Raw genomic sequence first — 17338 nt, forward strand, 5'->3', positions numbered from 1 at the left:
GCTAATCAGGAGCTCATGACCCGTGGTTAGTATCTCCATTGTAGCAAGGAGATGCACATGATGAATGGAAGCAGGTCTGTGGCGAGGAGGGCTTGGGCTAACCGGGGGCATTCTTGCAAAGAAAGATTAATGCTCCAAATTCAGAGCCTGCAGCTTTGAGAGGATGCTGAAGCCCAGCCAGCTGGAAAACCAGCAGCAGTGGTCTGAGCCATACCAGTTCCCGCAACACAAACAGGCAAGCAGCAGTCATGCAGCCACATGTCCAGAGAGATCACCTAGACACAAACACCAAACCATCAGCACTGAGCCCAGAGGTGTGCTCCTGGGTCGGGCAAGTCTGGATGCTCACAATTCAGCTGCTGCCTACATGCCTAGGCTGGCAGGCTAGCTCAGCCCTCCTGAGCTGAGCTCAAGTTCCTCAAGTGGGACTGCTCAAAGCACTTGATGCAGGACTAATGCTGCATCCACTGAAATCAGCTCCTTTGGAAACAGCCAGGCCACATCTGGCAGTCCAGTGCCTGGAGATTTGGCACTTTTGGCTACTGTTTATTTCAGAGTTTGCACACAAATACTCTCAGTGTGCTCCTCCGAGTCGCTGGGGCAGGCTTTGCTTTTCCTCGCAGCCTTTGCTCACAAATTCATACCACACGCAGTGCTTAGTGCACACACACTTGAAATTACTGGTCTTGTTAAAGCAGAAAGTGCGGAGAGGGCCCATCCCTGCACAAGTGGTTCCCTTCATCACGCTGTCCAACCCCAGCCCCTGCTTATGCTTTTAGATGTTGGAAGGAAGACAACTAAAAAGACAGGGAAACACAATGGTGGCGACTACTGCACCCCGGGCAGGTTTCCTTCCAGACCTTGCGTGCAGGGTCAGACCCAGCCGTGCTTCACACCTTCATGGCAGAGGGGGCTTTAAAACGAAAACTCAGTGCAAAGGCAGATGCAAAGGGGGCAACACACCACACAGAGAAGGTAAATTGCAGAGAAACATGCCATTGCTCCAGGCCACACCACTCGCCCCCAAACAAGGGCTCCAGCTGGGCTCCTGCTAGTCCCAAGGGTTCTGCAGGGACAGTGACCACAGGCCTTGTGCCACAGAGGAGCTATGGCACAGGACAAGAGGGACCTGTGGCCAAGCCACCCCAGCCATGCCCGGAAGGGACAGCCATCCCTGTCTGGTTCTTGGACCAAAAGGGTTCCCCGAGCTGCTATTACAGGGGGAAGCATAAAGCAAAGGCTTGGGGAAAAAGGAACTGTTGCATGGACACACGGATTGTTTGGGCAAGGTATTAGAAAAAAAAAAAAAAACCAAACATATAATGTTCTTGAATCATAACTAAGCCAGGAAAACAGTGGTATAATTCTTTACTAATGCCTTTGAAATTTACCCACTTTCGCAGCATTTTCTCAAATTTTAATATTTAATGAAAATGTGAACATAATATTGCACACATAATATTATAAACATGTAGTATATGCATGCATGTTGCTCAGAGCCACCTCCAACCTGGCCTTGATCGTTTCCAGGGATGGGGCATCTTCCACTGCTCTGGACAACCTCTTCCAGTGTTTCACCAAAAAAAAAATGTCTTCCTTAAGTCTGGTCTCAATCTACCCTCTTTTTGTTTAAAACCATTACCCCTTGTCCTACTGCAACAGGCCCCACTAAAAACTCTTTTCTCATCTTTCTTGTAAGCCCCCTCATGTACTGAAAGGCTGCAGTCAGGTCTCCCCGAACATTCTCTTCTCCAGGCTGAGCAACGCCCACTCTCAGCCTTTCTTCATATGAAAGCTGTTCCATCCTCTGATCATCTGGAGGCCTGCTGGTCAGGCAGCACACACCCGACGTGTGCTCTCTTGCCCTTCCCTTTGGCATGTCAAGTAATTTAAGAGAATACTTCTTTCCTGTAGATTGACTTTTCTCTGTCAGGACCTTGAAAGTATTCCCCTAAATTACACATGAAGAAGAAAAGGAAAAGGAAAGCCTTCCTCTTTCCCCTAAAATGAAAGTGACTCCTTAGCCCTGGGGTCCCCCAAGGTGCCCAACTAGGCCCCAGCCTGGAAGCTGCCTACAGGAGGGGATCTTGCACTTGTCCCAAGGCTGAAATCACTCCATCACTCAACAGCCTCATGAGCTGTTGGCAGCAGCACCCGAGGTCGTCAGAAATCCCTTGGCTGTGCTTCCCTGATGTTCTGGGGGACTGAGAGCTCCCCGCTGCCCCTATGACAGTGTCCAGAAAACAGGACAGAGGCCGAGGCTGCCCGAGAGGATGAGCTCCCCTCCCTGGGGGCAGCTCCCCCAGCCGTGCTCCAGCAGCTCTCCCCGAGCAACCTGAGAGCCATCCCCACGCAGCCTCGGCCCAGCTGTGACGTCACAATGGGGCTGTGAGGTCACAGAGACGCCGCGGTGACACTCTGGGTGTAGTTACTGACCGCTCAGTCCCCGGCCCTCACTGCAGCGGCAGCAGTATGGTGCAAGTGCAGGGAGACATGGCCCTCGCCTGCCACCTCCTCCTCCTCCTGGTGGCCCTGCATGCCAGGGCTGGCCAGGCTGCTCCGTGGCGAGCGCGGCAAGCAGGTAAGCGAGCGGACGCTGGCACAGCCTTTCACGGGCCAGCGGGCTCTTCTCCCTGAGAAGCGTGGATGGTGGCTTTTTCCCTCCGGTGCTTCAGCGAGGCCTTTGTGTGCCAGAGCTCTCCCAGTAAGAAAGCCCCTAGGAGCCGTACCCTGGTCCATCTGCTCCTTGAGGAGTGTTACCCTTCTGTGACCTTGACAGCCTCCACCCTTGTCTGGCCCCCATGTGGTTACCTGAGCCCCTTCCCCTGCATGCAGTTCCCTAAGGCAGAAGTGGATCCCAGCACGCACTGGCAATGATTCTCATCTCGGCTTGCTTCTAGATGGGGCTGCGGGCAGTGGTTATCCACCTTCTCGGCTGGATTTTGGTTTGGAGCCCTTGGGGCTTCCTGGAGGTAAGTCCTCAATGTCCCTTTCCTTGAAAGAGTAAACACTGACAAGGTGGCAAGAGCTTATTAGGTGCAATTTCCCTTCAGATCCTCTTGCTGTCGACGCTTTCCGGACATCTGGGGACGCTCCTGTCCTGAGGCCTGAGACCAGGCCCAGAGGTAAGTCAGTGGGAGGTCCAGAGCAATGCCCTGACTCCAGACTGGGCAGGGGCTTCGAGGGAACCTCCCCGGCCCCCTGCAGCCTCTGTGCCTCAGCCACGCGGACGCTTCACCTGTCGTCTCTGCTTTTTGGCAGTGCTCTCCAGGCCCAGACCAGAACACCATGCCAGGGTGTATGAATTTTTTGAACGAGACTCAGGTACTGAGCATTCCTGCTGGGGTCCCTAAGGGGCAGGCGCGTCCCGAATCCTGGGAGCGGCTGCGGGCGGTGCCCTTGCTGTGGAAAAGGCCGAAGGGGAGAGCAAGGCTCAAGGCCTGACTCCGTCCCTTCAGGGGTGGGAGCTGGCCCGGGGGCAGGGAGAGTTGGGGGGCGGGGGGCTCTCGAAGCAGCGACTGGCCAGGCAGCTGCGCTCCCCGCCGTGCTCTCCCCCTGGCCACCGGAGTTTTGTTTGGAGGGACAACCTGTCCCGAAGGGTGGGAGGGTGCTGCAAGCTTACTGCTGCTGCGCCAAACAGACTAAGGGCCCCAACTGCTCCACAGGTGCCGTCCCCGAGAGTGCACCAAGCGATTCCCCTGTCCAGAGCAGCGGCTTTGTATGCCCCCAGGACGTGCGGAAGCACTGCATGATAGTCACAGTGTCCCTGGTGATTTCTGTGCCACTTGCGCTGCTGCTGTGCTGTATCGGGGTGAAGTGCTGGTGCAGGAGGGAAAGGTGAGTTGATGATTCCCCCCCAACACTGCTCCTTGATGGCTGCTCGGGGGCCGCGCTGGGGAGGAGAGTCCCGTGTGCCACCTGCAGCCGAGAGCCTCAGCAGCCTCCTCTCTTCACAGTCGCCCCTCGGCAGCGTCCGGACAGCGGATGGACACCAGCAGCCGCCCCTCGCACCAGCGGAAACAGACCAGCTACCCTTGCAACCCCAAGAGCCGGGCCCAACGCCAGCATCTGCAGCAGAAACCGGGACGGCCAAAGCGCCCCCCCCCACCACGGCCCCCAGCGCCCCTGCGCCCGCCCCCTCCACGGTTCTCAGCACCGTCACGCTCGCCCAGGCCAGCCTCACCCACCGTGAGAGAGAATGACCCCCACAGCATCCCAGTGCCCCCTCCACCCCCTCCACTCCCACCTGCCATGACAGAGAATGACCCCCACAGAACCCCACTGCCCCCTCCACCCCCACCGCCCCCGCTACCATAACAGGGCACACCCCCCTGCAGCTTTTTTTGTATGGAAAAAACCCAAAATGCATGTTCTCATCATCAGAATGAGCTCCTTAATAAAAATATGTTAACAGCTCGGACTGCGGAGTTACTTCTTCGGACTGCAATGCTATCTAACGGATTTCTGGAAGCAGTTATAAAACAGGCCACAGCATCCCTTGAAAGAGCGCAAGCGCTGTAAACGCAGTGTGAGGGCACACTACAGCCTGCAGACATAACTCTGGAGGCAACCACAGCAAGATGAAAGCCTTAGTCATGAGGCCTAACCCAACACCCGTGTCTGTCTCACACCCGGCGTGGGCTGCACCAAACCGTTTCACACCTGAGCGGAAAAGCAGCGTGTGGAGAAGCGCAGGCTGAGGCGGGGCTCTCGCTGCAGGCAGCCCCTCGTGCTCGCCACTGAGGCGTTCATCCTGCATGAGCACTGTGCTTGGATGGACCCCAAATGGCACCTAGCAAAATGAAAACAGGGCAACAGAGCTCCCCGGAGTCCCCCGCAGGCTGAGCGAGGAGGTACCTCCCTGCGCACAGACGGCTCGGGACCAGCCAGAACAGAGTCCACCTGGAGGGGCTGCCCAGACTGGAGCCCCCCCGAGCCCCCCACGCTCAGAGCCGCTGTGGTTGTGAGCCAGTCCAGAGCTCCAGCTTTCCACTGAAACTGCAGCGGCCAACACAATAAAATAGAGCCAATACTGTTCCACTGCCAGAACACATCAAACCGAGCTAGCTTGTAGCCTTGCTGCTCTGGTCACTGTCCTGCTTAATCCCAGCTGCACCCTGCTGTGCTCTGAATTGAGAGTAAACTGCTCTTATTTCCTGCCAGATGTGTGAGGGTCACAACACTGAAACCCTCAGGAAGTGACTTAGTGTGAGCAGACAGCGGTAGCTCTGTGTTGCTCCACGGAGCAAACACCGAGCCCTGTGCCGGAGAGACAGCCTTCAGATATTTTGAGAGTACAGACCTGCAGCCCTGAGGGGGGAAATAAAGGTCCATGGTCACACTGTCTCTCATTTTATCAAAATACTTCAGATGGGGATGAGGAAGCCACATTCTTTATAGCTAAAGCTTCTCTGCCCTGCGAGGACAGGAGCTTTCTCTTTGTTCTTCTCACATTTGCTTTACACTGGGAAAGACAAGAGGGGTCAAATTCATCAGGTATCTTCAGTAACTGAGCTATGACCCAGCTACTCCACCTGTCACAGCAGTTTTTAGAAAACTCACCTTGGTTGTTTTCCTGCATCACAGAGTATCAACCTTTGGCAGCGTGTCCCCAGCCCCAGCTCCAACCCTGCGCCAGCTCCAACTCTTCACCTATCCAGAATGAGAAACAGAACAAACACGTTACGGATACAAATTTCTGCTCTCCGGTCAAGAATACGGAGTAAGGCTTGGACTCTGCGTCTGACCGAAAATGAAGATGTGTAGCGCAAAGGTAAGAGACACACTGCCATTCAGGTTTTTGAAGCTTGCAGGGTGTTGTTCAGTTACCGATTGCCCTCCACATATTTTTACGGATGACCCTGGGTCTTTCCATTCTTACTAGTTCCTTTGATTTATTCTTCTCTCCCAAAAAGACAGAGCAATACAGGTTGAAGCTCTGGGATCACACTTGCAGAAGTTGTCAGGGGTACAGACAAATCTGTGTTACCTTCTTACCACCAACTCGCACGCACAGCTCCAGGTTAGCTTACCCGATCAAAAGAGGTTGTGTGCTTTAGGAAACTACATTATTGCCAATAAATAGAGCTTCTCTCTTCTCTTAAATGGCTTTTAGCACTGCTAAAAGAGGAATTAATATTTTAAAAGTTAAAGCCTTCCCTGATTGTCCCAGAGACTGGAAAATCTCCCCCTACACGTACAAAACTGAAACTAGAGAACTGCAAGTATCAAGAAACAACTGAAATGCCAAGATGGCAAGTCTTTTCTGTAGAAAATACTTCCCCTTCCTTCTTTACCCAAAGCTTCATGACTTCCTAACACACACCAAACCAAAACACAGACACCCCCCCCCCAAACTTCTCTTACACAAGTGTGGCCTGTTGAGTTCAGAGCATCCCCCAGCCTACAGTCTCTCCCCACTTCGCAGGGACTCCAACCCCCGACAGACTCGGGGTTCCTGTGCGAGTCACAAAACCCAAGAAAAAGGGCAACGCTCCCTGGCATGAAAACGCTGGTGCCGTAGCGATAGTAACTGAAGATGCTAGGGTAGGTATCTGTGTGCTCTCAGCCTTACAGCCACTGCACCCTCGACTTCTCCTTCACGGCAGCCTCGCCTTCTGAAAGCAGCCCAAGTCCTACACTCAACTGGTGTTTCAGAGAAAGAAATACAGCAAATGCCAGGTGGTGTGAACGGGGAAATGGAGGTCAGCTTTTTGGTACAGCATACCTCCGTCTTAATATTCTTAGATATTATTTTTGCTTAGAAACCCTCCAAAGGTTACATATTTTTCCACTTGGTTGTGAAAGAAGAAAACTACGTGTGATTCCTTTGACAGGAAAGGGAAAGGCCCCAACGTGACCATGTTGTCCCTACAAAGACCAAAACAAAACACTTTTGCCGATGAAGTCAGTATGTGAAGTACCGCAAGGTTTAGATTTCCTGACAGAGTTTCATATCACCTATCCAGATGAAGTCAAATTATTTCTTTAATAAAAATCAAACCCAGGAACTCTGATAAAAACCTGGGGTTAATTGTAGACGTGAAACAGAAAACGGTATTGCAGCTGGACTCAGCTGTACGGCCAAATCACCTGAAAGCAAATCCCTTGCACATTAGTGTGGGCACTTTAAAACATGTTTGTTAACTTTGAAAGGAATAATGAAAAATGTCTCCTTTCCTAAAAATTATGCTGTACTGTTGTGTAATGAAGAACACATGTCAAAAAGTATTTCAAAGACTTAAAAAAAAGATTTAGAAAAACAGCACAAAGGCTACTCTCGCTAACTGTGTGGGAAACCTCCCTGGTGCACTGGCAGCAAACAGCCCGTCCTTCCGAGGGGAAGCTGCGAGCCAGGTGTGAAGGGGAACTCATCTCCGAGACGAGGGGTCGAGGCAGCCCCAGCGCAGGAGGGGCAGCAGGCGGCACACGGTGCCTGGGACAGGCGCCCTCCCAGCCCCGCTGCCAGCCCCGCGCGCCAGCTTGGGGCAGCCTCCCCGGCACCGCTCGGCCTCATCCTCCCTCCTCCGCAAGCACGACGGGGCCAGGGCAGGAGCCAGGACTCACCCGCCTGGAGGAAAGGGCCGGATCCTCATCGAACGGATCTCAGAGGGCTTGCTCTGGCTTCGGGCAGCATCACTGGCTTACACTGCAGAGTAAGCAGCTCATTTAAAAAACGAGTGTTTAACCCGCAAAACTGAGTTCACATTTCATGTACCATTTTATTAGAGGCCAGAACTGCGGCCGTTTATCGGGTGTCTGGCCCAAGTGCTGATAAAGACTTGGCTGAAATTTACATAATCTGCCATTAATAAATGCAATTTGTGACAGTCTCAAGGGAGGACATGACCACTGCTGGCTCCGTTAATGGAACGTTCAGCTGAGGCCAGGGATTTAGTCTCTACAGAGACAAGACTTAACTCATTTTTTGTCCCTAAATGCTTGTGAGTTAGGTCAGGCCCAAGACAAAAGACTATGTAAATCTAAAGGCTCCACATCAGAACTGCCAGGCTTTGCTAACATGAACTCAGTTGCTGTAATACAACCCAGTACCCTACTTTATATTCCAGCAACCCATCTAGTGCAAGTACTGGCCTCCGAACCACTCTCCAGTTAAAAGTCACAAGCCCTGGAACATGACATGATACATGTATGTGCTCACCTTTACACGATGCAAGTACTTCTGCTGAAGTGCAGCAGGACTCAAACAGCTCGTGAACACCTTTTCAGAACTAGAGGCATCAAGATCAGAGACAGAGAACATCTATTACATTGTGTAGTCCCGGACACCTTTCCGCTCTTCCCTGCCCATACTTTTCTTTTTTTGCTGCACTGCAGTAATTTGGGAGCTGGCACAGACTGTCTTTGTCCTTTACCTTTGCCCAACACCTCGGCCCAGTGCCCGGACCCCAGATCCAGATGGGGTCTGCTCAGTGCTCTCTGCAGGGCAGCTCCTGAATACACCCAGGCACTGTAAGCTGACCAAAAAAAAAAAAAAAAAAGAACATACAGGAATAACTTCAGTTTCCGCTCATGAGGCCTGATCAGAACATAATAAATTCAAGGAAATAAATCTATTTGGCAAGTGCTGTCAATCTTAAACCCAGCTTAATATAAGGGTGCATATTTGACTGCTTGTAATACATTTAAAATTTACAATTACCATTAACAAAACGCATAAAAATCTGACACTTACCTAAGCTCTACGTATTTAAAGGAACCTGTATTGAAATGCACATACGCTCTATAGTTCAAATTCATCCTCTGAAAAATTCCACGGCCGTATCTGAAAGGCAAGAGACATTTCTTTTCAAGATCTGTGATGAATGAGATCCAGACACAGGACTGTTTCACAAAGTGTCATCCATGCCAAAATCTTCATCCAAAGAAAAATCCCAAGGATAATTATGAGGATCTAAATACCAAAGACCTAGCTCTGCTGTATTCCAAGCAAAAGAGAAATTTATAAATGCATGGATAAATCACTTAATAACTACATGTCAGAAAACATTAAAAGGCAGGCACATAAAATAATTTCTAGAATATTACCAAATGAGTACTTTTTGGATTATCTTTTCAGTGTCTAACAAAACATCACTGAGATTTAGCGCTAAAACATCCCAATGTGTTTACTCATTTTGACGTGGAATTTAATCATCAGGATTTAATTCCTCTAAACAAGGGCTGGAGCCAAAGCCTTCGTCCCCAAACGCACATCACCCCCCCTGCCCCGGGTGTCGAGACAGTGACTGTGAGACTGTAGAGACAGGTCAAGGCAGCTCGAAAATATTTACGAGGGAGAAGAGAATCCCCTGGCTGGGGTGCAGGGGCTGTTTGCAGGGGCATCTCCGACCTTCTTCATAGTAGGAGGAGCCATCTGTTAAGACCCAAACACCGCTAGTTTTCAGGCTCCTCACTCTGCACACTGGGAATAATGTGACTCTGCCATGTATCTTGTCAGCATTAAGCTGATGCCACAAGAAGATTTAAATGTTTGGTAAAGCCAGATACAGAGCAAGCACAATCAATGGGATGATCTCTGCACTTTATGGCTTAAAGCAAGCAGAAATAACCAAAATCCCATTTTGTCAGCATTTCTGCTCTTCTGCAATCCTGCACTGAGAATTCCTGAAAACGACCCATGAGCCACAATCAGGTAATTTTCTCCCAGGCCCATCCTTGCTCCCTACCTTGTAAATGTTTATTTTACCTGAACATGAACTGCTCCCCCTCCCCAGATGTCCTGAGTGCTCGCTCCCTGTGCAGAGATCCTGACGCTCTTTGCCCAGAGCAGGCCCTGCTGCTGCTACTGCCTGCAGCTCCTCGATGGAGATAGAAATGAAGGAATCCCTCTCCATTTTGCAGAATCCATGGAGGATGAGTTGGAGAATGAAGCCTCTCAAGGACTCGGTTTCAAAGATCTTCTGGTGTCCCATCCTCCCCACCACTTCTCTTCTGAAGATTTTTTTGATGATCACGATGCAGTTTCCATCATCGCCCCCCCAGACTGACTGGAAGAACTGGCTGTCGACAGTCTTCCAGAGCATCTGGAGGAACAGGTGGGCTGAAGCTGGGCTGGTGTTGGCACAGATTGTTTCTGGGAGAAGACAGTGAAGACAGTGTATGATGGGGGCCCAGGAGTCATCAAGAAAAGCAAGGGCAATGGGAGGGCATTTTCTTCTGGGATAGGCCCGGTGGCAGCATCCCAAGCTGCTCCTGTGTCACCCCCTGGACGGCTGGGAGAAGGTGAAGCCGCCCACCAAGATGACACCTCTGGGTTGGAAGCCCAGGATGTCTCCGGTGCAGGCAGCTCCATTTTAATTTGTTTTTTCAGAGCTTGGCTGAAGCATCTGACCATGGACCTTTCTCTGACCGGGCTCAGTCGTGCCACGGCTTCTGCCATGGTGTGTGTGTCCCCAGAGGATGCTCTGAGCTTTCAGCAGGCTCTGCGTGCTGCTCCCGAGAATGAACTGGACACGAGGAAGCGTTTCTTTACCGAGAGGGTGGCCAAACCCTGAAAGAGGCTTCCTCAAAAGGTGGCTCCAGCTCCCGTCAAACTGCAGCGCCCTTGCTCCAAACACAGATGATGCTGTTGCTCACACTGGACATGAGGAGGAGGAGGTGCGTGTTATTACAGCTCAGTGCCAGACCACAGCCCTGACACAGTGCCATTGAGCTTTTTATTCAAAAAAATACACCACAAGCATGTTGGTGACATACTAAGACAAGAATATATAGCATAAAATTGGCTTAAAATTTCTTGGACTATGTATGATACGCATGGCAAATGCCATCTTTTCCCATCTGGTGCTCTGCTGTCCCTTTCTGACAGTGCTCACTGATGATCCCGTAGAGAGCACTGTTCTGCTTTGGGCCCGCCCTTCAGCGGGCACGGCTCTGCCATGACATTACTCGGTGTGAAAGGATTTTACCAGACTGTGGGTATCTCTAGGCTGCTTTATTAACAACTCAGATTTGGGTCATCACCTCAGGGAGGGGCAGCATCTGAAAAGAAGTGTCTTATATTTAGATGATTCTTTATTACATGCAATACAATACCAATTCATCATCAGTTTCAAAAGTCCATTATATTCCAGAGTTCTGACTAGTTCTTCTCGTTCCACTCTGATTCCTCTTCTGACACCCCTACTCACTGATGCAGTCTTGGGTCACCACAATTCCTTATCTTCAGTATTGTTCCTAGAGCACTGTGCATACTGCATTAACTGTTAGTATGGTTCCTAGAGCACCTGTGCTGTATAAAACAATATCTATTTATTCATATTTCTGCTATTAATAATATCCTAAGAGAAAAGAGATTTCTAAAGCTTATCCCTTTTACAAATTCCCTCCTTCTGTTTTTCCATCGCACTCCTGCAATCCTTCTTATTTGTAATTCCACATCTCTCTATCTTCTGCATTATAAAAGAACAAGAACCAATAGAACAAACAAAACAATCACACAGACCATTATGAGACACTAAATTTAAAGCATCGGGACACTTTAGGCCAATCTGTTTACAAACCTTAAGTAATTTTTCTTTTAAGGTTCTGTTCATTTGGTCTACTTGGCCGGATGATTCGGGGTGATGGGGAGTATGTAACTGACTAAAAATTCCTAAGGAATTATAAATTGGAATTACAATAGCAGCTGTGAAATGGCCCCCATGATCCAAATCAATGACTTCAGGAATTCCCTATTTAGGAATTATTTCCTTCCATAATTTTTTTTTTTTTTTTTTTTTACTACTGCTTTTGAATCATGTTTCTTGGCAGGAAAAGTTTTTACCCATCCTGTTAGCCGATCAATTATCACTAACATGTTAGAGTACCCCCCCTTTTTTGGTTTTGGGGGGGGGGGTTTGGCATTTCGGTATAATCAATTTGGAGCTCTTGAAAAAGGAAAGGTGGCTGGAGGTCTTTTTCGACTGGGTGCCTTAATTCGTACAGAAGCATATTGTTTACAAGTTTACATCCTTCACAGATTCTTTTGGCTGCTGCATAAATTCCAGGGGCAGCCCAACGTCTTTGAATCTGGATCACTAAGCTCTCAGGCCCCCCCCCCATGAGATTTTTTTCGTGATGCCATCACATAATCAGTAAGAAATAACTTTTTGGGAGAAGAATCTTGTTATTAAGCATCCATTGTTCTTTTTGTGGATGGGCTCCAAGTCGGGTCCACCGCTCCTTTTCTTCATCAGGGAGGTCTTCATATAACTTACTTATATCCGAGAGTTGGAGTATCGCCTCATGTTGTGATAATGCCATGATGGACACAACCTGTCGTGCTGCTTGGTCAGCTAAAGAATTTCCTTTAGAAATCATATCTTGCCTCTGAGTATGAAGCATTTATATAGATGACAAATCTCTGAGGGTAATTGTATTGCCTCGAATCATTCCTTGATCTGCTTTCTATGAGGCACAGACTTCCCTGCTGATGTGAAGAAACCCCGTAATTTCCATAAAGTCCCAGGTGCATGGCAGATACCAAAAGCATATTTAAAGTCCATATTTTGCAGCTTCTGTAAAAGCAATTATTTTTGCTCCCTGTGCACCTAAAGGTGCAGGCAAAGGTCCCACCAATAGTACCTGTGTTTCCGTAGTCACTGCGAAACTGGTACATCTCCGACCCTCTTCATAACAGGAGGAGCCATCAGTGAAGAGGTTCAAATCGGGGTTATTTAAAGGTTGATCCTTCAAATCGTCTCGCAGTCTGCTGGTTTCACTCAATAGTTGGACACAGTCATGATTATCTTTTTCTCCATCAGAAGGTAAAGGCATTAGGGTAGCAGGGTTCAATGTATTGCACCTTTCCAATTTCAAATTATTAGCCAATAATAGAATTATCTGCTATCTATGCAGCCTTTGAGGAAATAAAAGCTTTCTCCACATATTGTTTTAATCATATTTCTACTTCTTGGCGTACACAAACAATTAGTGGTTGTCCTAGGACAATTGTCCTTTTTTTTTTTTTTTTTCTTTCTATCATTTCAGCTGCTGCTGTTACTGCTCTAATGCAAAAAGGCATTCCTTTAGCCACTGGGACTAATGTAGAAGAAAAATAGGTAACAGGTCATTCATGTAGTCCTAAAGTTTGTACTAACACCCCTCTTGCAGTTCCTTTATTTTCATCACAATAGAATTTAAAAGGTTTTGAGTAATCAGGAAGTCCTGGCTTTAATATGAATCCAAGATATTTCACTTGCTGTTTGCAAAACTGTATGTAATTTGGCCACAGGTGCAGAGTGTCCCTTTTTAACAAGTGGGATACACAGATATTCAGTATCTCTAATACAATCATCCTTAGTTTTACTTGCTAATAACAAATCATCAACATATTGTATCAAAACAGACTTATTTGAAAAAAACAAATCTTGTAAATAATTTTTAAAAAATTTGAGAAAATATTGTTGGAGACCTAGTAAATTCTTGTGGTAACCTAGTCCAAGTGCTTCCCTTGCCACGTGAAGGCAAAGATTGGCTTTCTTCCGCAACTGGAATGCTAAAGAAAGCTCCTGTAAGATCAAGCACCGTGAAATACTGTGCCCAGACTGGAAGCTGTGTTAAAGTCAGACTAGGATCTGGATGTGAAGCAATTACATGTTCATTTACAGCTCGCAGATTTTGAACAAATCTATATTCAGGATCTTCATCTTTATCTACTCTATGTTTGCTAACTCATAAAATTGGAGTATTATAAGACTACGACATTTCTTCAAAATTCTTTTTTCTGAAAAAAAAAATGTACTATGTGTTTTTCTATACTGGGAATGGCCTCACTTATAATTGGATATTGTCAAATTGAAGGAGGAGTCCCTCCTTTTGTTTTTATCACAATTGGCTCAGCTGATGTTAACAATCCCACTTATTTCACAGTTCTCTGGGAATTGCAGCCAATTCCAATCATATATCATTCAAATCATTTTGGTTTTGACCTCCCAATTCAATTATTTCTGAGCCTACTAAAATTAACTGAATCTCTGTTGGAGCCAAGGAGATAAACGTACCAAATTCCTGCAAAAGATCTCGTCAAAGGGGTAGATACTTTAGCTTTTCCCTTACTACTCCCCGTACTATCATTTGAAATGTGGGGAACTTCGAAATCCAGTACAAGCCCAAAAGGCAAGTAGGGGAATTGGGAGAGATCACAAATTTACCCCAAACTAATTTCTTATCCAAAATGATACCGTTTACCTTTGCAGAAATCTGACTGTGCTCATCTACCTCGATTCCAAGGGGTCCCATTGCTCTTTCAGTTCCCAGAGAAGATCAGTATCATTTTCTTCACTGTGAGTGAGGTCGAGGTCTGGCAGGTGCAGATCCTCCTTGTGCAGACACAGGTCTCAGCGGGCACTCTCTCTGCATGTGTCCCCAATTCCCACAGCAGAAGCACTCTAAAGAATTAGTGTATTGAGAGATGGGAGGAATTCTGACTCTCACACCCCTTCCCCTGATTCTACCTCAGGGAAATGCCCGACCTCTCCTCCTTGGGTTATAGGTTTGGGTAATTGCTACAACCAATAACCCAATTTCTCTTTCTTTCTCTTTTTGCTCTCGCTTTTGCTCAAGTTTTAAGCTTTCTTCTTGCTGCTTTTGCTTTCATCTCTCCCTTCAAAAACAAAAGCAGCAACGCTCAAGATTTTAGTTAATGTTTTACCTTGCCAGCCTGGCATGAATTTCTGCAAAACCACTAATAGCTGGTGGCTCTTGGAAATTGTCCACGGGTCATATCCCCATAATTAAAGTAGCCTTCAGTTGGCCCTAATAATCATTTGGGTGCTCGTCTGATATTTGTTTGCATTCCAAAACTTTTGTCCAATTAGTTATTCTCTTACCTTTTTTTTTAAAAATCTTTTTTCTCTACTTGACATAGTTCTCGTCATGCAGTTTTCATATCATTCCAGTTAGGGGTGTAATCAATTCCCAATAACAACCGAGCACATTTTTCAGCATCAGCTCGTAAGCGAGGCATATTTGCTTGCCAAGTTCCTAAAGCACCTTGCTTCCCAGGTTCGTGTCACGTCAGTACTGTTACTGGAGAGACGGCGGCACCTGCCCCAGGGCCCGCTCCAGGCCTTGGGCTGGAATCCAAACGCACTGGGCACATGCCAGTACTTCTAAGAGGGAATTCAGTTTCTTCAGCTTCAGGAGCTTAAGGAAGTAAACTCCCTTTAGTTTTTATTGAAGAGGTTTTCTTTTTGTTGTTGACCTCTGTTACACCAAATATACCAATAATCAATATCTCGCTCTCAGAATCCTCCAAAATTATTCTTAGGAATTTTTACTGATGGAGTTTGAGACAGGGAGTCTAAACAATCTTAGATTGATGGTGCAAGTCCTGCGCAAAAACAAGGGGAGGCGTATGGGACTGTTCGAAAAAGACATGCCAAGTACTGATAACGTTGCTAGGCGATTAACTCCTAGCCCAAAGAGAAGTCCCCCCTAGTCTTTGAAAAACAGACAACCCCAAAACATTGTCCTGGAAGAAAGCCAGAGAACAACTGAGGCTGCGCAGAGCGACAGGGAGAAAAGTTCATCAGCGAAGAAGAGGAGGAGACCTGATTACCATGAGAAGCGAGGGGAGGCAGGGGTAGACTATGTATATGTACAGGCGTTCTATGAATATGCACTATTTTGTAACATATAAGCCGGATGGGAGCTGCAAACGATGCACATGCTTGTGGTGGAGCGATCCCCCATGCGCCCAGCGCTGAATAAACATACCCACTTTATAACCCCAAAAGTTATAGAGTGATTTCTCCGCAAAACATCTTGGCACCCCAGATGGGACGACTCTGCTCGGCTGCCGTCGACTGCTGATGGGTGGACTTCCTAGGTGCACCCCGAGCTCTTCTCAGAGGAACTCCGCTCCCAGCTGTCCAGTGCGGGAGCAGACAAGGACCATCTGGTTCGCGGACAGAGGTATGTTTAAGGGTAACGGGCTGCTGGTAAGACGCACAGAGACATCTGGCGCACGACTCAGTCCCGAGGAGGGGGTGTACCCATTTGGTTTTGGTGTTAGGAATCCGCGGGAAAGTAAGATCTTTTGGGGCAAACTACCGATGACTGGTATATAAGAGGCAGTTTGCATTTTGGGCAGGGTACTGGTAATTACCGTCACCTGCAGGATCTTGCTTCAGGTCACTGTATAGTGCACTAATGGCGGATATACTGGCTTTGAACTGACTGCTAATTGTTAATGGTTTATAATATATGTTACAAACGGACTTGGTGATTGTTTAAACTCGGTATATTTTGTGGTATGAGTGGAAGTGTGATGGGCCCTTTAAGTGTCTGTGTGCCGCTGTGTGAGTGAGAGCAGCCGCTGCTGCGTGTCTGTGTGTCTGTGTGCCTGCGTGCCTGCAGGGGCAGGGTGTGAGTGAGACGCCGCTGCTGCTGTGTGAGAGGCAGCTGCTGCAAGATAAGTAAGAAGTTTATGAGAAGTTTATGTTTGTTTAAAGAATACACTGTTCTTGTATGTCTTGTGAAAACATTGTATGAGCCGGAGATGGGAAAGTGAATCCCTTCTCTGTCGGTTTGGGTTAGACTTGGTTGGATTATTTATGTAGAAGGAGTGAATGGTCGGCACGGGGAAATGATTTATACCTGCTAGAAGGATTGTACACAGCTCCTTCTGAGTAACTGGTAGTACCAGACTGGGTTCGTGAGAGAATTCCCTGCTTTCTCTGTGCTCCTATGCTCCTATTTTTGGTAATTTTCATCAAGCTTGGGTATTAGCAAAGTGCATTCTTAATATAAGTGGTATTGTCTGATAAGAGGAGGTCGAGGTGTGCGGAGTGCTAAGAAGCGGTGTCATTAGACCTCTCGGTCGAAAGATAGGAGTTAATAAATATTGTGTAGAAGAAGTCATAAGATACCGGAACTTTTGGAAATGAAGGAGGAAGAGTGGAAGAAGGTTGAAAGACAGTATAGAAACTGCTATAAGTGGAGAGAAAGGATTTTAGGAAGAAAGAACAATTATAGGAAATAAGCAGGAAAAAAATTGTAAAAAAAAAAAGCCCATTGGATTGCATACTCACGCACTAGAAAGATATAGCCGGGAGGGGAAGTACGGAAAACAAGAAAATCCTGATTAAATATTACAACCAGTGGTGGCCACTTTACAAACTAGAAGCAGCAGCAGCTAAATGGCCACTAAATGGGACCTTAGACTCTAACACGCTTTTGCAATTAATATTATTTTTACAGAGGGAAGGGAAGTAGGATGAAGTGTCTTACGCAGACATGTTCTTTACCCTCCGAAATCACCCGGGGTGGCAGAGGGACTGTGCACTAGTTCCACCATAAGATCCTTTAGTGCTTGCCCTGGAAATGATTA

General features: G+C 47.7%; 1 long non-coding RNA gene across 1 annotated transcript in view; it reads right to left on the reverse strand.

The window, feature by feature from the left end:
* Positions 1-5297: 5297 nt before the first annotated feature.
* Positions 5298-17338, reverse strand: part of LOC113490542 — a 16192-nt gene continuing 4151 nt past the window's right edge. The window contains exons 2-4 of the long non-coding RNA XR_003400255.1: positions 16386-16389; positions 5563-5638; positions 5298-5464 (exon numbers count right to left, since the gene is read on the reverse strand). This is a non-coding gene — a long non-coding RNA (uncharacterized LOC113490542). The remainder of the gene's footprint in view (positions 5465-5562; positions 5639-16385; positions 16390-17338) is intronic.

The sequence above is a fragment of the Athene cunicularia genome, unplaced genomic scaffold, assembly GCF_003259725.1.
Source record: "Athene cunicularia isolate RWA unplaced genomic scaffold, athCun1 SCF_13, whole genome shotgun sequence".
NCBI classification, from domain to species: domain Eukaryota; kingdom Metazoa; phylum Chordata; class Aves; order Strigiformes; family Strigidae; genus Athene; species Athene cunicularia.